The 22,907-nt window shown below is 40.5% G+C and overlaps 1 protein-coding gene and 1 long non-coding RNA gene across 7 annotated transcripts in view; both read left to right on the forward strand.

Moving 5' to 3' along the window:
- ANO4 (anoctamin 4) overlaps window positions 1–22,907 on the forward strand; it is a 197,529-nt gene that overhangs the window by 39,392 nt on the left and 135,230 nt on the right. The gene's annotated exons all lie outside the window — the stretch shown is intronic.
- Window positions 9,932–13,802, forward strand: LOC148054603 (uncharacterized). The gene is made up of 3 exons (XR_015706156.1): window positions 9,932–9,990; window positions 13,231–13,313; window positions 13,679–13,802. It is a non-coding gene; the product is annotated as an uncharacterized LOC148054603 (long non-coding RNA).

The raw sequence follows: 22,907 nt of genomic DNA on the forward strand, positions 1-22,907 counted from the left end.
GTGCCAGGAGGGCAGGGCTGGCTCCTGGCAGAGGGACCCCGGGCAGCAGCTGAGGGCTGCAGGAGGCAGAAGCCACCCTTGCTTTTTCTGTGCTTGTGCCAGAGTCCTGGAAAGGCAGCCTATGGGCAGCACAAGGGGAGGCTGAGATGGCTTCTCAGAAATGAGGTTGTTACTCCACCCATTCACCCCCTGGGCAGCAGCAGAGCAGCAGACCCTGGCTCTGCCTGTTTCGGGACTGGTTTGTCCCTCCCTTGGCACAGCCCAAGGTCACGTCAGGGGTGGCATCAATCTGGAGCCAGGGCTGCACAACGCTGTCAGCAGCTCATTGCAATACCTTTGCTACGTGTGATGGCTTGTTTCTTGTTGGTAGTGGTCAGTGAGCCCCTCAGCATGACACTGCCAACTTCGCTTTTACTCGGGACTGGGGTGGTTAACAGGAGGTGGCATCATTAACAGCAGGAGCAGAGCCTCTTCTGTGGCTACTTGCTACAATGGTCATTTGCTCATGATTTACTACTTTTTTCCTTGTAGAAACTACAGGTCAACATTACTATACCATTACTGTGAAGTAGGTCAGTATGAAACCATAAATGTCTGCATTCAGAGCAAATTACAGCGTGTCAGTGGTGCTACGTGATCTATTACAATGTGACATTGCTTATGGTGTAACTCTGCTGAGGAGAAATGACTCTTCAGGAATGAAAAATGATTAACGACCTCTCAGGCAAGTGAAATTTCTTAGCAAAACATATATAATAATTGTCAGGGATTTTGCTTTTTATTTGAGGTTTCCCTCTATTTGTGGGGAGGGGACCTCCCCCTCTTGGCTTAAAAGGTGGGTCACTTTCATAGGGAGATGTGTAAGTGAGACACATTATCAGATATTCACCTTCAATGTTGTTGCTTCTCTTGTTGTTTCCTAAGTAGTTTTGCAGTAAGTTTTCTGTTTCTTGTGATTCCAGGTAAACCTGGTGAAGAGAATTTGTGCTGACTGGAGTCTACATCTGTTTTTAACTTTGCTGCAGTGTTGTGTAGTATTATCAATAATAATTTTAATATTTAATATGAGAAAGTTTATTCTTACTCTGTCTGACATTATACAATGCAAGTAGTTGCATTTAGTATAAAATCACCATAGCTCCAGAACCACTAGATACATGACTAAATTGTAAAGCAGATTACATGCTTTCTATTGTCTTGCATTAGCAAATATAAAAGCAGGGAAGGAAAACTTATTTTATCAAAAACCTGGGGAGGAAAAATTAGAACTAGATAGAACTAAGAATGGCTAATTACAGAAGTGGAATACTGAAGGGGAACCCCCCCCTGTTTTGGAAAACTTAAGACCACTTTTTTTAATAACTTCAATATTCCTTGTATTGAATATGTAGAAATAATGTTTTAATCTTTCCCAGCAAGGAAAATGAGACCACTATGTTTTGTGAGTCATGTAACAGCGTGCATCTGAATTAGCTATTTGCAGAGGTGTTGGAAGTATAGCTACAGTGCTAGCCATGGAGACATATGTAGACTGATCAGTCCTCAACCTGCTTTCTCCATAAGATCTATTCCTCCCTCCAAGTGTTATGCAGGTTGCTACAGGTTTCTATTTTCATTTTTGGCATTGCAGGGCAGGTTTTGGTTTTGGTTTTTTTTTTTTGCAAATGTTTGCTCTTTTGTTGAGGCCAGAGGTTGTTAGTGTTTTGCCTATCAGCCCAGACTATCTGCTAGGCTTCAAATCCCTCTAAGCAAGCTCTCAATAATCTCCCACTCCTAGTTCATCTTTACAGGAGATGGTAAAATTCCTTCTATAATCTTAGAGTTTCTCTGCCAGGTGGCACGGCACTGGGCAGCTTCCCACTGGCCTGCCGTGGGGCTGAATTGCCCGTGTCAGACAAGCTGAAGGCTGGCTCTAAGTTTACCTGATGCAGACATGGTACAGTCACTGTGCAGCTACTTCCCAGGCCTCTGGCCTTTGAGGTCTTGTTGCAACAGTTCACCTGCCCAACGGTACTCTGCCGGCTGTTCCCGTGGCATGTGCTTCACAGCTCAGCACTCCACCCTGCCTGCAAACAGCCTTCGTTCTCCAGGCAGTGCTGGGCTGCTGTGTGGTTCCTGGGAGTTGGCAGTGGAGTTGTCTGGCTTCAAAAGATGTTGGTTCCTTACTACTTGCCTTGCCTTTGCCACTAAGCTCTTTTTATTGCTGAATATACAGGCGAAGATGATGTGTGCATAAATTTCTGTTTGGGGTTGAACTGCTTTATTCTAGTGTGTTGTATTTTGGCTTGTCTTTTGAAGGTAGTATGTTGGATAGCACAACACCTGCTTCTGTTTACATATGATAATGCTAGCCAGAGGATCACAATGCCTTTGCATAGCCCAGGTCTCAGAATTTGGAGGAGTCATCTGCTGTGATTACATGCTTCCTGCCACTGAAAGTGAACAGACCCTCTCCATTTTCTCCCAGATTGATGAATCCTTCTTATGCTCTGTCCCTCAACTTGCACTGTATGATGCAGGCATACGTCATGCCCCAGGACTGGTAACCCGACATACTACTTTGCTTTTCTCTGTCCTTTTGTCTGAAGTGCTATTCATCTCAGGATGTCATTCCTTAATCCTGCTGGGACAGTGAAGTCCCCTCAGACAAAATCCAGTCTTGAGCAGGGAGCTCATCTCTCAGCTGGCAGGAGGAGGTGCAGGAGGTACATTTTGCCCCTTGCAATCTGCCTGGTCATGCAGTGTGAATGATTTTTGAGCGCCCGTAATAACTCTTCACTTTCACCATTTTCCACAGATTGCCTTTAGCCTTCAGCAAGGCATGTTAAGTTACTGACAGAGGCTGAAGTCTTTATCTTCGGTTCCAAAGAACTATTGGTGTGGCAATGTAGAAAGTGTGTGCTGTTTGGTATTTCTACTAGCAACAGTGACCAAGGTGTCTTCAGTCTCTGTATTATGCCTTCTGTATTGCCAGGACTGCTATCACATACTGAGCTACTGGCACTGCGCTAAGGCTGCCATGGTTGACCTCTCCGGCACAGAGGTGCAGTTCTGGCTAGTTCATAGGGGAGCTCTTCACTAATATTAATCATAAAGTAATATGGTAGGATTCCTGCTTTGCTTATTTCTTTACTTACTCAGACAAATATCTGGTCCCAAATCTTGGACCATCCTCACTGTTCACTGGCATGTGCTAGCTGCCTTGAGCACCCTCAGGATCTGCTAAGCTGTATGAAGAATATGGAGGTATAACTGATTGTTCCTTGGTCTGAGCATTTCCTGGATGAATTTCTGGATTCTTTCAAGTGTGGAGTCTTTCAGGTGTCCTCAGATATTTGATGTTTGATGGATAGACAGCCGCCCTCCTGCCCTTCCCCCCCCCCCCCCTTGATATTCTGCTCCGAGTACTTGTTAAGAAGTGGGTGTAGCTTAATATCATGTTCCAGGATTGTCTCTACCTCAGCTCTGTTTCTCCTAGAAAAGTGTCCTTGCTGAAGCTTTGACACTTGGTTCAGTTTACACTTAACCTCTAGACCCTGGCTGGTGTTTGCAGCAGATCAAAGTCAACAGTACTTTTGACCTCTCTGTCAAATATACTGAGAAACCTCATCACCTTCTTCATTGTGTCAGGACTTCTTTAATGCCACAGGAAGTGGATAATTTTGCCCTAGGGTAAATGTTTTTTTTGTGTCCTTCACAGGTACTAAATAGGAATTATTCCTACTAAATAGGAATTTATATTCAGTGCTTTGATCCATGGTTTTAGGCCTATGAAGGCTCTCTGCCAGAGGGCTTCCTAGGCTGCTAGGATGTTTCAGTATGCATGATTGCATTACAGTCAGGCCAGTTACCTTTTCAATGACTCCTCTGTGGGTAACACAATCAAGTGTTTCAGTAAGCTTGGGGCTGCACAGAGGGAAAACGAAAAAGAAAGGGATAAAAAAAAAGATTTATTGCTTGAACTCTAAGCATCCAGCACATTGGGGGCACCATGTTACCGTCCTCTGCCAACACTGCTCTCAGACCTGGCTTATGCTGCACTTCTGCTATGCAATGTGGAGGATGTCCCTCATGTCTACTTCTACAGACTCTAAATGGCAATGTCTGGTTATCTTTCATGGATATCCTAGGGGCCATACATTTGTGTAGCAGTCACAGATTGCTTCTATGGCATATTAATAGCACTTGGCCACAATTCTTCAGTCTAATGGTGCCACTTAGCAGTGCTGCAGTAGATTACATTGCAGTGGCTCCCTCATCCAGCTGGAACGGAATTGGTCATATTGATCTAATAGCAAAGTTGCAAATTTAGCAGCTGAATTGCTGGCAGCTTGTTCTGGTAGTGCAAGATACTGAGTCACTGAATTTGCTACATTCAAACGGCAGCGCGCTCTCATCTGGAAATGATGGGGTAGGTGTAACTATGGTCTGGATTGAAAGGGGACAGATTGACCAGTCACACTGCCCAGTGCTAATGGGAAAGGCACTGGAGGAAGGGAGGAGGCCATACTTTTCTTCTCCCTTTGCAGGTAAATTAATTCCTCTTTTCTCATTTCTGGGCTCTGTTACTTTAAGCCTGATCTCCTTGTTCTGTGTTACTAGCACTCATCATTTTGGTTCAGTCCCAGGGTGGCTCAGCTGGCCTTCCTCTCTGGAAGCATCTCTCTATGTTTAAGTCCGTGTCTCTGCAGTGCCTTCTTGTAAGCCAGAAACATCCACAAAAGTTTTGTCTCTAATTAAATGATTTCTTTATGTTTCCAAGATTACCTATAGCATGGAATTTCCAAGTTCATAATGAAAGTATCTATTTCTCATGCTGAGTCTTTTCCTCTTTTTGAGAGGAGGGTAAAAGAATCCAGTATCTCTTTTTATTCCCATCTTGTGCAAGATCAAAAATTGCCCAGAACTTTTACCATGTGTTCAAATGTTTTGGACATTGTACGCAGCAGTTGTGTCTTCATTTGCTTCTTACCATCATTTTCAGGTGGGCAAGCTCCTGGGAGGACCTCAGATGTGTTTTAAGGAGGGAAGGGAGACACAACACAATTCTGAGCTGGCGTATGTCTGTCCATGGTGGTCCAGGGATTTCTCTGGCTGGTTCTCCAGCCACCTGCCCCCAAGTACCATTCTCCCCTCCCTTATGTGCTGGGATCCCTGGAACTGCTTTTTTTGGTGTGAGGAGCTGGTTGTAACACATCGGTGAAGTCATAAGGGAAACAGCAGCAGCTTGAGCGAGGGTGCTGAAGGAGAAGGTTCAGCTAAAACCACAGCATTTTCTTTTAGTTTATTTGGTTCATTTAGCCTTGCCTTAGCTGAAAAACACACTTCCAACTCCAGGCAACATTTATGGGATCATGCTCTGTCAGTGTCGAGAATTAGCCAGTTGTGATCTCCTTGCCAGCTAGCATCCTTCCCAGTATGTTCATGTATTGCCCACTTGTTCTGAATGCTGACACCATCCTAGTGAAGGACTGAAAGGACAACATTCAGTTTTCATCTACTTTCAACAGCAGATAGATACCAGATACTTAACTGCTTTTCAAATATTACCTCTATGTGCCTTTGCCTGTTTAAAGACAACAGTGCCAGTTAGATTAAGTTCTAAATTAAAACTTTCTGGCCATTATTATTTGTACAACCCAGTACAAATCAAAAATAAAGGATAATTATGCAGAATGTGTTTGTTCATTTGTAACGTAATCATTCTATTGCATGCCAAAGCTTAAACAGGTCAGCACTGCTCTTATCCTTTCAGTGCACAACAGGTTCAAAGCACTGTGTGAGGGACTGTGGAATAGCTTCCACTTTTTCTTCTGGCTGTTCTTGGTGTTAGCTCCAAGACTTGTGGGAGTCCCAGGCCAGCAGGTAAGGCCTGATCTCTTTCACTCTCCTTCACTGCCAGGTAATGCAGTTTGCAGGACCACCAAAGCACTTCAAAGTGCTATGTCTGCAAGTTGCGATTTTGAATTTGCGCATCATCTGATGCCTGTTGTAGACGTGCTGTTGCCTTTCAAATAAAGTGGCTGCAACAGGCTTTGCTGGTCTTTTATTGACCAGTATTTGGACTAGTTCCCACCTTGCTTATATCCTTTCTAAGCAGTTGTGTTTCCAAAGCAATTCACAAACACTCTGCTTAGGAAGAAACTGTTCTGCAATTTGCTGAAGCTGAGTAAATGAGAAGCAAGTCATAGCATCAGGAAAATGCTAGTCAAAGGAAAGGAAACATAAAGAGAGAAAAGGAAAGAAAAAAGGTGCAAAGCACGTGAATGATGCTTCACTACTGTTCTTAATTAGCTAGCTTACTCCTGAACACAAAATTAGCCTCAGCTTTCAAAGACATGTCATGGAGCAATTTAGCTCTGGTCATTCTCAGCTTTGTTCTGAACTAAAAAGTGCTGCATGGAGACCTCCAGCAACTTCTCTGCTCCCAGGTGGAGTTGACCTTTGTATTTGGAAGCAGCAGGCAAGGGCTGAATGGGGTTTTAGACCACTGAAAATAGTTATAGAGGAATATTAGCAATGTGTAATAACCCTTACCGTCTCACCTCAGTCTCTTCTAGTGACATACGGTGCTTTAAGTCTGATATGAACATTTGTATTTTTAAATGAAGATAAATCAAGAACACAGAAGTTTGGCTATGAGTAGCAAAGCTGAGTAGTGGCTGGAGTCCTTCATCTCTCTTTTGGTGTTTCTTTCTCAATTCCACAAGTTCTGAGCCCAGCAAGGGTACTGTGTGCATCTGGAGTTTAAAAGCATACCATGGTAACAGCATGGGGTTGCTGATGATCTCTCTGAAAAGCTCTTCTGGGGCTTTCTGGGACAAATATAATCTTCCACAAGAAGAAAATGGAGCAATGTGCTTTTTCAGACAAGCAACTTCTGAGAACGTGCCACCTCTTGCAATTTGAAGGAGTTAATATTTCAAATTGCTGCCTGGTTTTCACAGATCTCAACCATTCTGTTTCTGGAGTTTTGTAGAATTTAGAAGTCTTGCTAAATCTGTAGTTTCGCTTCTGTTGTGTCCTCTAGGGGCTGGGGAACGAGATGAAGACTGATTCCTACCCAACTATCATTGTGTTCATATCTGTAACTCTGATGCCATGCAGATGACAGTTTTTCCCCTCAAAGTCATAACGGCTAAATACAAAGTAAATGGATTTGTTAAACTTTATGGTAATGACAGAGCAGCAGTAATAACTATTTGTGTGTTCTGCCATTTTTAAATAGGTGATTTCTTTCATTGTCATATGATCTTATCTGTTTAACTTTAAAATAATTTGATATAACCTAGGATGTCTTACGATTACCATGACTGACGGGGTAGTAAATCAAGTAGTCTCTCCTGGGTAGTCATTCAAGGTAAAAAGACTGGAACCCAGACACTGAACCACATGACTCTCAGCATGTTTTTCCTTCTCTCCATTTAAACCAAAGAGCTTTAAGGTCAAGCAGGTCTCTGAAACAAATTTGATTGATTGTATTAAAATCAACTCTGTCTACGTCAGACATTTTAATTGTGCTTGTACAGATACTTCTGTCTAGAGAGATAAAATATTAAACACATAATGAATAATGCAGCTGTCTCACAGTACTGTGATCTTTATGTGAATAAGGAAGTCATAAATTGCCTGGGTATTGAACTGGCACAACACTTACTATTATTTCTGCAGTGACAGCTTATGCAGTGACAAGTTTCATGATGTAATGATGCTGAACATTGTATGTTTTTTAGAGAAGAAATGGTACTTTTCCATCTCTCACTACAGGAACAGAGCTGTGCATTTGTCTGCTCCCTGGCAGCTAACACAGTTGTGTGGAAAGGCAAGGTTTAATGCAGCCCTGCACAGCATTGTGCAGAGGAGAAGTCCATAGATGGAGGCATCCATGTGAACTGTATCTTGAGCCATTAAAAGAAAACTGAAGATGCCTTAAGTAAACAGCTGTTCATTAATGACCTTTGGCTTCAAGACACTTTCTTTGGGGATGCAGTTCTCTTCTCTCTTTTGCCACATGATGACATTATCTCAGCTGACTGCTTTGCTTTTTTTTCTGCTGAGCTCCATCTACCAATACCATTCCCTCCTTACCTTTCCTCCTTCCTTTCACTAGTATAACCTGGCCTGCTGGCTTCAGTCTGACCACTGGAAGATGTTGCTCTTGTCCCTCAATTCTTTCTTCCATGATTTTTTTTTTTCATTTTTAGGTAAAAATAGATATTTCCAATATTTTTCTGAAAATATCTCTGTGGCTGAAGTTTCAGTTACACAGAGGCTATGTTCTTTAATCTTCAAGATTAGGATGTGGTTTTCATTCCCATTTGCCTTGCTGAGGACTGGGCCCTAGTACAGAGCATTTCTTCTTTAAAGAAAAAACTTTAAAAGGGGAGAATTTCACTTTTAAAATTAATCACCATGGCAACCTTTACAGTGAATTTCCAAACATAGAAAGTTGCCTTTAAGAAGCATGCTCGTCTAAGAGAAAGGTGAGTTTTTACAGCTTCTAACAATGTTCCAGAGAATATAAGATTTTACAAGAATCAGTTAGAGGGACTTTTATATGCAGAAAGGAAAAGTTATATGATCCTGATGATCTTTTTGTCTTTTTTTTTTTTTTAAAGGATGCTGCATGCTAACTAATCTCATCATAACACTGGCTTAAAATAGACTTGGAGAACTAGATAGAGCCTGACGGTAATACGTGTGATAAGATATCACTAGATATCATCTAGGTGAATTTATAGTTAACAATTTGCCAATGTTTCTCTCATACTTAAAACATTATTTTTCCTTGTCCTAGTTCTGGGCTGCCTTTTCATGCATATTCAGAATCTTATTGGGAAATACTTTTTTTAAAATCAAAAAAGAAAGTGAGGTAACAGAATAGGGGGGAGGAAACAAGTCACTCATGCGTTAAAAGAAGAAAATATCTCACACATTGCAGTTCAGTGAAATGTAACTTTAGTACTCATTTCTTTGTTCCTCTGATTTCTCTCAGTACTCAGCTGGATTATTTAATATCCTACTATCTGTGTGTATTAGATCTAAGGAACACAGAATTTCTTTTCCCTGAAATGAGAACTGGCGTTACATTCGGAAATGACCAAAATAAGAACATTTTAGAATGAAACTTTCTATGTCCAAAGGAGGTGTGAGACTGGGAGAAGGAGCTTACAGAGAACATCAGTCTCAGTGAAGATTTCAGAGCGTGGTAGGGAGGCTGATGGACTGGCAAGAGACAGCTGCTTTTAATCAAATTGCAAGATTACCATGGAAAACATTCTGCTAAAATAAATCCAGTCAGCCCTACAAAGGTTGAATATAATGATTCAAAAGTGTATCAGCGTGTGGGGGAGTGTTCCCGCACTGCACATAGGGAGCAGGAGGGCAGGTCAGTAGAGGACTTTCCTTTCCTGCTTTTGTGCCATCTGTGGTTGTAATTGCGAGGTCTGAGCTGCCCACAGGCAGCTGGCTGAGCCGCACTGCTGACGTCTGGAGTGAGCACAGTGGGCTTCGGCCATGCACTCACTGCCTGGTTTTATTTAGCTGTATGGCCACAGTTCATTTGTATTTCACTGGTCTTGTCCCCAGCTTGGAGAAAGCAAGCTGGTTCTGCTGGAATTAGGGCTGGGTGATGCTGTCAGCACTCCAGAGGTATTTCTCTGTGCAGTACATATCTGGAAGAAACAGATTATAAATCACCTTTAAGCAGGGGAAAGTTTTGGAAAGACTTTTTAAAATTTATTTTATTAATATAGTGAGTCATTTAAAGGTGACAACCTTAAGTTCAGTACCTCAGTAGTTCAATTAAAAGTAAATGCAGTTAAAAATAAGCTCAATTACTGATTTATTCATGTTATGTAACATCTTTAGAAAAGTTTAACTTTTAGACCAAAGTTAGCAGTAAAGTTAGTAACAGTTATCTGAAGTGTGTGTTCTTTTGAGATGTCTCTGCCATCATGCAGTGGTATTTTTATTTCATGTGAAATGTGGGTAAGTAAAAGATTGCCTTTTGTGCTTTTGTAATGGAGGATAGGATCAGTGTGATCTGATTTTTTTTTTTTTTTTCTCGTGTGTACAGGGTCCTGTCAAGAACTTTATTTTAAATTCCAAAGTCAGCTGAAAGCTTGACAAGGTGTTTGGTCAGTGAGCAGCTCAGCAAGCAGTACATTTACAAAATACCAGTGAAGCATGGGATTGTGTCTGCAAGAAAGCTTATAGCAGGTCATGCCAAATGATTGCAAGTTGAACAAGAATCTTTCAAAAAAGAAGCGACTGTTGTGAATTACCATGATTGAGTTTCTGAAAAATTGGCTGAAGGATTGACCTTATGCAGGTTGTCAGATGTTTTCCTTCCCCAATGCTTCTGATAGATGGGATTATAGCTAGGTCAAAATATTTCTCATACCATCCATCAGCACATAGCAAAACCTAGTACATAGTCTTTTTACTGAGAAAGTTGGATTTGGGATTTGCAGCTGTCAAAGGTGCATCTTTATTGTCACGTTTTTACAGACAGTACACGTTCATTTCTATAGAAAGGGTGAACAGTAGACTTTATGCACCATAAATAACAATTGTAGTTTTAAAATTAAGGAGATGAGCTATGTCATATTGTGATAAGAGAGGGAGGAAAGAACTTTGCTTCATACAGTTATAGTCTCTTGCACTTGTATAAATCAGAAATAAACAGTCAGGGAATTATCATTTTGCATTAATTAAGAATATTTATGGTCTTTGTATTCACTGAATGTGAATTTAGTGTCAGGGAGAATAATCACTGAATTCTAAATTGCAGATATTCACAGAGATTGGATTAAAGTAACTGCTTTGAGATGTTTTTTTAATTGAAGATAATATATAATACATTTTGCCATATACCATTAAATTCTAAGAAGATCAAAGCAGTTATGGAGCTAATAAGAGCACCAAGTATCTTGAGCACATTTGGACAGCAATTTTTAGAACGTATGAATTTTTATGAATCATTGTTGTATTTGGTCTAATATTTAGGTTCTGATGTATTTACCTATAAAATGGATCATTAACCGGAAAAGCTAAGAAGAAAAATAAAGAAAAGCTCAATATTGTCAACGATTAAATTTTCTTTATCTTGATTGGTTTAGATTTACTTTTTAAAAATCCAAGTGGAGACCCGTAATTGACGAACGCATTATGAGAGGAATAAGTCTGACAGTTGCAAAGGCAGGAGCAAAACCAAAACCCAGCAGTTTATGAAAAAGGGAGAGAGTGTAACAATCATTTCCTTGCCATGGCTTGAACACTGAAGGAAGAATTGTCAGTAGCCATAAAATGAAGACCATGCCCAATTTTCAATAAGAAGAGATGTCACATAAGGAGACTGAAAATGTCATAACCATTATCAGGAATTGAGAGGAAATACTCTGTAACAGATTATATTCTCATCTAATGTTCATTTTCTCGCAAACCTTCATCCACTCCAATTCTAACTCATCTACTTCTTTCACTCCCAGGCACATAATATGCTTTATTGATTGAGGCATTAAAATCATCTTTGGAAATCTATTTCCAGATTGCTGTTCAGGCAATTGTAATTATGACTGCTGTGATCCATTAATAGCCTTTTGTAAGCAGGCTCATATTGCTTTGTAAATGAAGAAATGTTTCTGGCTGGTGGGTAACTCCTCATAGAAATTTAACAAGAACGTTATCTCTAAACTCAGCCTTTTCAGGATTTAGGCTTGTGTTCATAAAGGATAAGAAGGAACAGATGACTCTGGTGGGACCCATGATTTTTGGTGCCATTTTGATTCTGGGGCTTAGATCTAATATGAAGGGATACACATTGCTCTTTCTTTCAGGGAGTATATAAGACAGCTTTATGTAGTTATGTCTAACTAGGCATTCAATCAGGGAAGGAGTGAGGCAGGTGGGTTGGATGGTTGGTTTTATGTTGTTGGGTTTTGATTTTGAGGTTTTTGTTTTGTTGTTTGGTTTTTTTGTTTTTGTTTGTTTCTTTGTTTGTTTTAATAAAAAGGAATTTTGCATTTGGAAGGCTTTGATATTTTTTTGTTTGGGGTTTTTTTATTGACTAGGCTGCCTGTCACTGTTTTTAGGTTTAAGTACTCTACTAATGGCCTTTACTATTCTCTTGCTTTCTTCATACACTGCTGCTCCTGTATTTGAGTTTTCTCTTTGTGGATGGTATACAATGGTAGGAGCAGAGTACACAACCATCTTTAACTGTTCGGATGCTGTATATTGCTCAAAGATAGTCCCAGTTAATGACACATTAAACTCTTCTCAGAATCACTACTAACAACTTTCAGGATTGTATAGACAGTTTTGGTGATGAAATTTCAGTTTAGGAATTGTTTATGAGTATTACATTCTACACATCTGTTGAACTGCATATTCTTGACTCTGGGCAAAATGGTATCTGTGAACAGAAACAGTCTTTTGTCCTTAACTATCTGGTTTTGAATTCAGTATCATTCTCAGACTGCAATGTTCTTACAAATATAACTTCCAATATATTTTCAATAGTTACAAATATAACTTACAAATATTTGCAATATTTTTTACGTACGTATTGTGATTTTTTAATTTTTTTTTTTTACTTTCTGTTCGTGGTTTTGAAAATGAATGAACAGTAATTGGACATTGAGTGTCAGAGGTATGAGTGAAGACAGAAAAAATTTTATGAAAGAGTACTTGTGAAAGTCCTTTCACTGAGAAGACGTCAGTCGCAAGCTAAATTTAGGCACATGTTTCTTTTTATAGGTTCTTTCTATAATCAGGATGTTTTAGGTGGATTCGGAAAAATTGTGTCTCTTCTGTGTCTCCTCTTAACCTTTAGGAACATCCAACTAACATCCAGTGTTTTATGTAGTGCATAAAACATAGCTTAAACATAGTCTTGCATACTTTACGTGTTCTTCGGACGTGCTAACGTGTCAGAGAATTATTTACACATGAAAGAACAGCGGGCCTTGCCTTTGCACAAGGCTGTTATTCAGTAAATGAGTTAGAGCATGGACTTCCTTTTAAAAAAAATGAACTATATGTTATAGAGCTCACATCCTACAGTGTAGTTACTGCATTTTTATACCCTCCTACCATTTCTTCTGATTCTGCTATGAAGAGCTCAAGAAATTAAAATGGTATTGATCAGTAGAGGGCTTCTTTCCATCTCTATGTACTAATCTGCCAAATTCAGACAATCATTATGTGATTACTGTTGTCTTTCAGAGTTTATTGGTCTTCCGTCAGAAATACAATCTAGCTCAGAAGTGAAATAAGCAAGACCTGTGCTCTGTTCAATCCAGATCAGCGTAAGTTGAGAACAATCAGTTGGATCCCTATGAGGAACGCCTGTGCAAACATGGCAGGTTTACATATTCTTTTCAATAGCATCTTGTTATTGTTAATTGCCTAGAGTCTTGCCAGAAAGATGAGGTGGCAGATGAACACAGATTTCCACTGGCATCTGCTGCACACTATAGCTGCCATCTCCTCTGGGGATCGCTCTCACTTTATGACCATTTAGAAAGCTTGGCACCATAGGCTTTATTACAACCAAAAGCATTACTTGCCAAGAGAGTGTGCTGGAAATTAATGATGCACAAAAGAAAGACAAGCAGTACACATGCCTCAAAATTTCTGATATAACTGGCCCTTGTTAACATGTCTTTTCCAGGGAAGAGGCTGACGTCAGACAGGTGTTTCAGCGAGCGTGGCTGTGGAGGCCAGTGCTTCTTCCTTGCAGAGCAATGCTTGTCCAGGCTCTGCTAGAGCATACCACAGCACGTCCTTCCAGCCCATGCGAGAGCCCCATCCCCAGGAGGGGGTGGGAGGCTTCTGGGCCTCCCTCCAGCTGGGCTCCAGCGTCAGACCCTGGACATGTGAGGTGCTGGGGCCTGGGACATGCCCGTGGGTCCCAGGCTGTAGGAACAGCCTGTATGTTCACAATGGACAGTCATTTCGGAAGGCAAAAACCCTCCTAGGCATTGGACTTGACCCAGCACGTGTGACCTGTTTAGTCAGATATACATCTGTCCAGATGCATGTTTACTTTAAAAATATTTTATTCCAGTAATATACTTTTCTGCAATACAGGATAGAAGATGATTTTTCCCATTTGTAGGAGGGGGGAGAAGAAGTAACTTTTGTTGTCTTAGGCCCTGCTCCTGAAGATGGCTGTATAGGGTCTAACTAAGATTATCATCAAAATAAAAGTCAGTTGGTGGTTAATAAAACTATTTGCGGACAGAGAGCATTTTGACGCCAAGCCTGTAAAAGGCCCCGTAGCTGGGGCACAGGCTGGGCAAAGGCAGGAGTACACGTTCAACCTGCTGCTCGTGGGTTCCCTGGGGAGCGGGGCTGGGGCTGGCCTGGTGCTGGAGCAGCGGGAGAGTACCGACAATGAACCGGTCCCCTGAAACAGGACGTAAAAAGACAAAGTTAAATTAAGCCTAGTTGCTGTGCTGAAAGTCGTTACTGTCTGCGCCGTGGAGGCAGACACATTCAGACGTATCCTGAGCTATCCTTTCTTCCCATCTGTGAAGTCTCCTGGGTTTTTTTCCTGTTTCACAGATGCTGTCTCAGATTGATTGCACTGTTCTGCATTATAGAGAATATCCGATAAAATGAGACTTGTGGTATTTGAAATGTAGCAGTTGACATTCAGGCAGCACGTTAAGATGTAAAAAAAAAAAAGAATTCTCTGCTTTTAAATCTACATACACTCAAAATATATCTGCATGGCTAGTGCTTCATTCTTCAGCCAGTAAAAAGTATCTGGGACTTTACTTGGTGCTTTGTTTGACAGGGCATTGCAGTTTGCCCTGATGTTTGTACTACATATCATTGCTGTGCGTACAGTTACCTTTTACTGTACACATATGGGCAAAAGGCTCAAAATCAGTGCAGACATGTTTAATGAGTATGTCCTTGATTTTGAAAATCAGAGTAATAGCTGGTTATTAAGAAAGAAAACAATTTTGAACACTGTGCTTAACAAAAGTGAAAGTAAGTTTTAAATCATCTCAGTGTTCTGAGTCTATTTCTGGCAAGTAAATGCTATGCATATATAGTAAAACGAGTAAGACGAGTTACTGCTTAGTTTCTAAATCAGTAAGTGCCACTTAAAAAGACAGTCCAACCTTCCATTTTTTGAAAATATAGATATTGTCTCAAAGAAAGAAGTGTTGACACGACGTTATTTATTGTGACAGAAACTGGTATGAATCTATTGGTTTTTGTATGAACCTACATTCATTCTAGTGCAAGCCTATTCCACTTGCTTACAGAGGTGGTGACTCAAAAGCCACAACATCCAATCCACAGAAATTCTAATATTCTTGCAATTTTTTTTCCTTTTTAATCTCTCTTGAGCACTTTCTGAAGTTACTTTTCAACACAATGCTTTTAAAATATTTCTATCAGCATTTGCTTCTGGACAATTGAAATATTTCATCTTGATTGGACTTCTTGTTTTCACTGTATTTTGTTTTATTATTTTGACGTGTTTTGCTTTCTGGTTTTAATTTTTATGTTTTTAATTATTCCTTACTATTTGTATATTACAGTAACATTAATTGATGATTGGTATTACAGATGGTGTTTCAGTAATTGAAATGATAATTGTTTTTTGGCTTACTCAGAGGCAACTGGTATTCTAATTGATGATTTGTATTCTATTTGATATGTTAGATTACATTTTTCAAAGTGTCAAGTCATTACAAAATAAAAAGCCAGGATATTCCAGTCCAGAAAAGGTCAGATTTATTTTCTAAACAAAATTTTTGACAGCAACTCTTGACTTTAGGACAATTTTTTTTCCTAACAAATTGACAATTTTTTGATAGAGAAACATTCTACTGAAAATGTTTTATTAGCCTCAGTTTTTTATGTCTATTATGTCTATCAGATTTCAGGACAAGGTATTCTTTCTCATTGCTATTTCCATACTATGGCAAGCAAAGGAACATTTTTAATTTTTTTTTTTTTCCAAATTACTCTTCAGAATGCATGTGGTTCTGATACTATTAAAAGTCCAGTTGTAACAATAAAGTAAATCAAAGTAGATTCTAAAACAAAAAGACTGAAGTAATAAACACAACAACAAAAAGGCGGGCAACCCCAGTAAGAATTCAGTCAGCTGGAATGGTGACAAACGACATTGATTGCAGCTTGCTGGGTGAACTGAAAGGGGGCATATTTTACACTCAATTGTTAGGCATTTATTGCAGTAGCCTGGGAAAAATAGCAGCATATATGCATTATATATGTTTTCTATTTGTAGATGGGAACTAAATAATGAATTATTAGACAGAAATAGAAATACAAGACTTATAGATGAGTCAAATTAGGTGTCTTGGGAAAAAAGTTCCATTTATTCACCCAGGCTCATAAGACTTGCATAGGCAGCACCTTGCCTTTGGCCCCATGGTCCTGCAGTGTGCCCCTGAGAATCACCAACAAGTCAACAGCAACCAGAAAGAGTTTTACATTCACTTAGCTAAGTTTTTCACTTATGCCTAAGGAAGACAAGTGTTTTTTCAGACTGTCATATAGACCATTAAAGTAGGCCTATTATGACTCTCTCCAAGACATTTTCATGACTTCAGGTTGTTATCCTGCATCTCTGAATACTACGGGAGTTTTTCGTTCATGCTAGATAATCACTGTTGAATGCTAGCTTGTTGTAATTTAATAAACAGCCTTTGGAGCTATGGAAACAACCCTTTAATGGTGGGCCTAAGGTAAGCATGATCTTTTTATTCATTAGGAATTTGACAGACTTAAATTAACACTGGCTCTGGATGCAGTTATACCACAGGTAACGTAGCCACTTCTGTAGGGGAGAATAAGCTATTCCGGCCTAAGGCCCATTTGCAAGTGTAAACCTATGTCCCCCTGGAGTCTGTGGCTCTTTAACTGTTCATTTCTAAATTGGTGCAGAGAAAGCTGCATAAACACAGTGTGTACATAAGCCCTTTCTTCATGGAGTCCTGGTTTTAGTTCAGACACACCTTTGATCACAGTTCGAAAAGCAGATCCTAACACAGTGACTGGCAGGCATGGGATGATGCTACCCTCCTCCCGTTGAAGGAGGGCAATTGAAAAAAAAATGCAGTGACAAGTAATACAGCTTTGTGAAGATTTGTTTTGCTGATACAAAAGGGCTGTACAGTGATGCTCTTCTCTACAGAAGTGATGAACATGAGACCTAGAAAGCAATTGAAGTGGAAAAAGACGCAACATACAAATGAGAGAAATAATGCAGTATTGTTTCCTGCAGCCTTTGCTTGACATAGGGACCTCGAGCAGGTGGGTTGGGAGGGAGATCCCTGATTCACTAGGAAATTGCCTGAAGAGCTGGCAAATGCGACAGGGAGGCAGAGCCTGTCTACAAGTATCTCGGGGCAAATGAAATTACAAGGAAAAGAACAAAACCAGAAACATCATTGTGCCACTGTGTAAACCCTTGTTGAAGGCACAGCCTGAATATTGTGGGCATTTCTGGTGCTACTTCTTGAAACTTTCTTAATGTGCATTTCAGGTTTTCATTTCTTGAAAAAGGAAAGGAACGGAGAAGGAGTGTCCAGGGATGACTGGAGGTATACAACACTTTATTGGTGAGGAACAACAGTGTAAACCAGGTCTCTTAAGCTTGGGAATGGAAACAACAGAGAGGGGATATGATAGAGCTCTGTAGTATCATGAGTGGAATAGAGAGGTAAAGGAAAGTGGTTGTGCGTGATATCTTCCAATACAAAACTTCAGGGATGACATGTTTCAGACAAAGAAAAAGAGCTATTCCTTCACAGGCTGTATATTTAAGCTCTCTGGTTTCTTTCCATAGAAAACTATATATGCTAAAAATTCATGTAAATTCAGAAGCCAGCTGGACAAATTTTGTGATAGAAGATGGGAAAAAAGTAATATTTAGGGAACAGTTTCTGAAACTACTATGGGTCTTGAAAATCCCATGTTGTATCTCCAATATTTGGCAAGGGGGGAAGACCATGCAAAGCTTCAGAAAACTGAACACATGTAACTTGTCAAGATGCACAGCATTATTAAGCATCTTTCTCTCCAGCCAGTCCAGTTCCAGGGAAGTTCTATAACTAGTAGCTTTTCTGTTTGCTCATTTAAAGGTTTGCAGTTGTGGGGTTTTTTTTACATCTGATGAGTCAGAAGTGTTTCAACATTTTCAAAGCTATACTCAAAGCATAATCTGGGCTTAGATACGATTTCATGAATCATTTGTGTTACCAGTGGCAAGGGACTTGATGCTGTGTTAGAGTGGTGATATTTAAACTTCTGAAAAATTATTTCATCCAATGTGGGAATCCTAATGCTGTTGTAACATTTTTCCCCAAGGTGTAGAGAAAGATAGCCATGCTTTTCTGGATGTATTTGTTATCTAAGTAGGGCATAGGGTGGGTAAAAAGGGAACTGCCTTTAGACTGTGCTTTCAGGCACGTGTACAGAGAGCTGCAGGTGAATTTTTCTTTCATGCTCATTCATTTCCACCTAGGATTCAGAGTAAGTAGAAGAGTCCATCATGGCATCAAGCATAGCTGTCTCTCTGCTGAGTCTCGGATGAAACTGGTTTTGCATGAGAAACCTTTTATGTTACTTGCCCTTTCTGAGCTCCCTCTTATCAAGGCTAGCTTCAAAACATGAAAAAGCTGAAGGTGGCTGCAGAGCATCGTTGACTTTAATGGGAAATGTGGCAATTTGCACAAGATGAGGAAAGGGTGCTTAGCTTTTTAAGGTGGACAAATTAGCTCACTTTCTCCTTTCCTGGATGTAAAAATTGAAAGGAACTAAATATGTAATTTGGCCATTTATATACCGCAGCTTAAGGCCTCATTTTCCGCTTTCTGCCCATGCTTTCAAAGTGCTTCCCTATGACCTTGCTTATCTGTGCCTTGATAAGTGCAGGCTTTCCAGAGCTGCTTCACTGCTTCTGGCCCTGCATGACACTGCAGCTGAGATTTTCTTCCTTACTTCTTGATCTGTGTTCCCCTGCACTTGATCTACTCTGACAAGGGCCTTGAAGAAAGGGTCTACCTCACTCTACTCCTAAGGCCTCCATATAGGGCTAAAACAGAATAAAAGACCCACATAAAGAAGATAAATATCTGGAGTAATACGTCTCCAGCATGAGTACTGACACTCTGATAATACCAAACCAAAAGGACTTACTGCACCTGCCAGCAGCAGTTTGTTATCCCAGAGAAGGTCTACAAAGCAGGTCAGGGCACTTGAGGCTAATTAAGCACTGTTAGCTAATGCATTGTTCACACAGCTTTGTAACTCTGCATTGCATTATTATTGCTTTTTCATGTTCATATTATCTCTGGCTAGAGAAAGACACATCAGGAAGGAACCTATAAATATATGCCTGTACCCCAAAGTGGTACAGGGTGGAACAGAACTGGCATTGACCCAAACCTGACAGTCACTACAGGGGGATGTCTCCCCAGATGGAGAGGTGTCTCACTCCCAGCACAGTATAATTTGGATACAGTGCCTTGCTGCCCCCAGTTCTGGTGCTAGAGCCACCTCCACCAGTACCAGAGCCACTGCACTATGCTCAGTCGAACAGGGCAGGCATGCTGGATGAGGTCCACTGGGTGCAGGTATCGCTCCATGCAGAGGTGCATGGTGCACAACACCTGCTAGCCAGGGCTAAGTCGTGACCAAAGCAGATACCCCATCAGATGCCTTGGCAGAGTGGCTTCTGAGCAGCGCAGAATGTGGTTGTTCGTCACTGTAGCATCTGATGAGCCAACAAAACAAATATCACCATCACATAAAACTTTGCATGTAGGCACACTCTGTAGTGCTTTCTAGTTTTAGTAATTTCTCCCTCCTTTCTCTTCTTTATGTTTGATTTTATTGCTTCCTGACTTGGAAGTACTTTAGTATTCCACTTCTAATGTTCTCATATGCAGGTTTTATCTGGAGCATTATAAATTCTTTAGTGTTAGAAGCATGTTACCACTTTCTAAGAGACAAAATATGCACAATGTAAAATAAATGCTGCTTTGGGAAAATTTATAACAAAAAGGCATACCTGGGAGCAATAAAAGTTAGGCAGAAGCAGGATAGAGGCTGCTCTTCCCTGCTGGCAAACTGCACAGCTGAGAGGGGTTGGTAGACAGGGAGTGAAGGTGTTTCTTTTACATGAACCTGCAAGCTCAGAGGCGTCAAAAGAGAACAAAAGGACAGCAAGAGCAGCTCCTCATGGAGACAAGAAACTTGTATGAGAAAAAAAGATAGAAATATAGGTAAGGAAGAGAAAGGTATGTGAAGATTTGAAAATACAGAGAAGGGATATTGCTGCATGCAGGAAAGGAAAAGAGCTGAGTGATACCTATAATACTTGAAGGCTCAAATCACATCCAGCTTCAAAACACTAAACTTCCACTTCCCACTCTTAAATACTTGGTTTGCAACAGCCAGGTGCAGGTGACTGAGCTCTGTCCTGAAGTTAGTCTTCCAAAGTGAACAGTAGGCTGTGGCTACTGGCCAGTATGTAAGCCTTTCACTTGCCTCCGCACTGCAGCCCTGGGTTGAAATGGTGCTCATGATCCATTATATTAAGCCAGAGGCAGAGGCAGGAGAAACTCCTGGGTTTTGTAGCACCTATACTTCCCGTCAGAGCATGCCAGTGTGCTTGTACCCAGCTACTGAGGCTGCCAAGCTCACTTAGCAATGACCATGCTGCAGGCACAGGTGCAGTCAGAGGCTGCATAGCCAGGCATGCACTGGGATTTTGGTGTCAGCAACTATATGGCCAAGCCTGAGGGCAGGAGAAAAACTCCACCAAACATAGTTAATTGAAGACCCAGCTTGCAGTGTACTGCTGGAGAACTTCTCTTTCTTTCTAGGTGTCTTGTCTGGGTATTTAACACTGCAAAAAGTAGTTGATGTCAACTTTAACATCTACTCTTCAAGATCTCTGCGCTGTTTTCTCACATCTCTGACCCATGAATCCCAGGATTCATCAGCAGTGTGGGTTATTTGCAGGAAGAATAGGGGAAGCTTACTTCAGAGTCCGCTTAGTGCCAATAGTTCATCAGGTTTTCATCTCCCATAAGCTACATGCACTATTCCCAATAGTTTCTCTACTTCTGATTCTCCCTCCCTTTGTCTCTGCTTTTCTGCATGTTATCTGGGGAGGTATTTTCAACTGCCAATATCTCTTTTTAAAAGGACTTTCGCCCACATAAAAACAAGGTAATACCGCAGCTTACTGCAATATTACTGTCTTACATTTTTTCAGACATTTACTTCTAGTTTAACAAAAGAAACGTACATAGAAAAAGCAATATCCGGTCTTTCTCTGGAAAAATCTGAAATGGTAATTAAACAAGGACACTTGCATCTTTATGCTTTACATGGTTCTCATGAAAGTAATGGAAATTCACTCTCCTAGTCAAGAGAATGTCTTATGTGGAGAAAATAACTGCAGTGGCAAAGAGAGTGTGGTGAAGAATTCCCAAATATATTGAATATATTGGTGACACACCTTTGGCGTACACTGTGGTAGTTTTTGAGCACTTTTAAGTTTTAAATGTGTCCAAAGAATAATCTGGAAAATTTCTAATAATGCTGGCACATTCTTCCTCCTGTAGTTTGGTGTTATCATTTTATAGCACCGCTCTTTAGTGGAAGAAACAAAAGGTTACATATAACCAGAGTCAAATTGTTGATTGAACATAATTTTGGATGTGATCAATCTGCAAATTTTGCAGTCTTTAGGAATAATGATTTGGCTGCAGTATCCTTTATTTTTATGTCTGAAAATAAGTGCTGCACAAATAGTTTAGGAAGCTGAGTCACAGCTGCACAAGAGTTTATAGACTGTTTTTGGAACACGAAGAAGCAGTTTACTTGAACCTCAGAGAAATGTAGCAGTCAGTTTATGTTTGGAACCAATTCCTAAAATAAATCACTCATTTCATCACCAAAGGAAAGCACAGTTTTTCTGAGATCCAGCTGGTAAGTGTGCGCCCATGCCAGGTTCATGTTTAACATCGGTAGAATAACTTACTGACTTCGTTGTAAGTCTCAGAGAGCTGATTGTTTTAAATTATATCACAGCCAGTGGTGATGCTAAAAGGAAACAGTTGTGGTTAATTTTTTAATACCTTAGGGATAATTGCACAATATTTTGAGCATCACAAGGTTCTAGTGACTGCGCAAGAAGTAAAGAGCTCATTTTGCAGCTGGGGCTCAGCTTCTCACTGGTTGAAGCCCCTTATGGCTAAGTTATGTGGCTAACACAGTCAAAGAAATGTGTTGTCCAGGCATGCTCATTGTCATTCTGCTCACGTGGATTACTACGCTCCCTTTCCCAAGATGAATCAACTGAATAGGGTGACTGGGATTTGCTGTCTGTGTTAAAGAAGATGTGATTTCAACAGTCTTTAGAAACAGCTGGCAGTTACATTAGCCCTGTAACGGGGAGGTATTTGAACAGTTGCTGCAGGAGAGTCCTCATCTGTTCACCCTTCCTGCAGGAGATCAGCTCTGGTGAAGTGCAGTGAAGTCGGGTAGCAAGTGCGCAGCTTCAGTTCTGAATGCTCAGAGCCATCTTAAAGGAGAGCAATTCATACAGCATTTCCTCACATGTGCAACCCCACTGTTTTCGCCATTTGCCTATAGAAGTGGCAGCTCTCTTCCCCTTGGTAGTATATTATGGATCGAAGTGTATTAAGACTTCAGAGAGTCAAAACCTCTTCTGTGATGTGGAGGTTCACATACATTGACTTTCAGTGGAGCTGGAAGACTAGAGTCATTAAGGCATTCTTGGACATTTCAGTGCAGGACTCCTTTCACAAAAATGAGCAGTCTAATCAATGATGTTTAATGATTTTGAGTGACTGCAACTTACAATGTGC

The sequence above is a fragment of the Nipponia nippon genome, unplaced genomic scaffold (genome assembly GCF_047370975.1).
Source record: "Nipponia nippon isolate SJK-2023a ecotype South Korea unplaced genomic scaffold, ASM4737097v1 scaffold_3, whole genome shotgun sequence".
NCBI lineage: Eukaryota > Metazoa > Chordata > Aves > Pelecaniformes > Threskiornithidae > Nipponia > Nipponia nippon.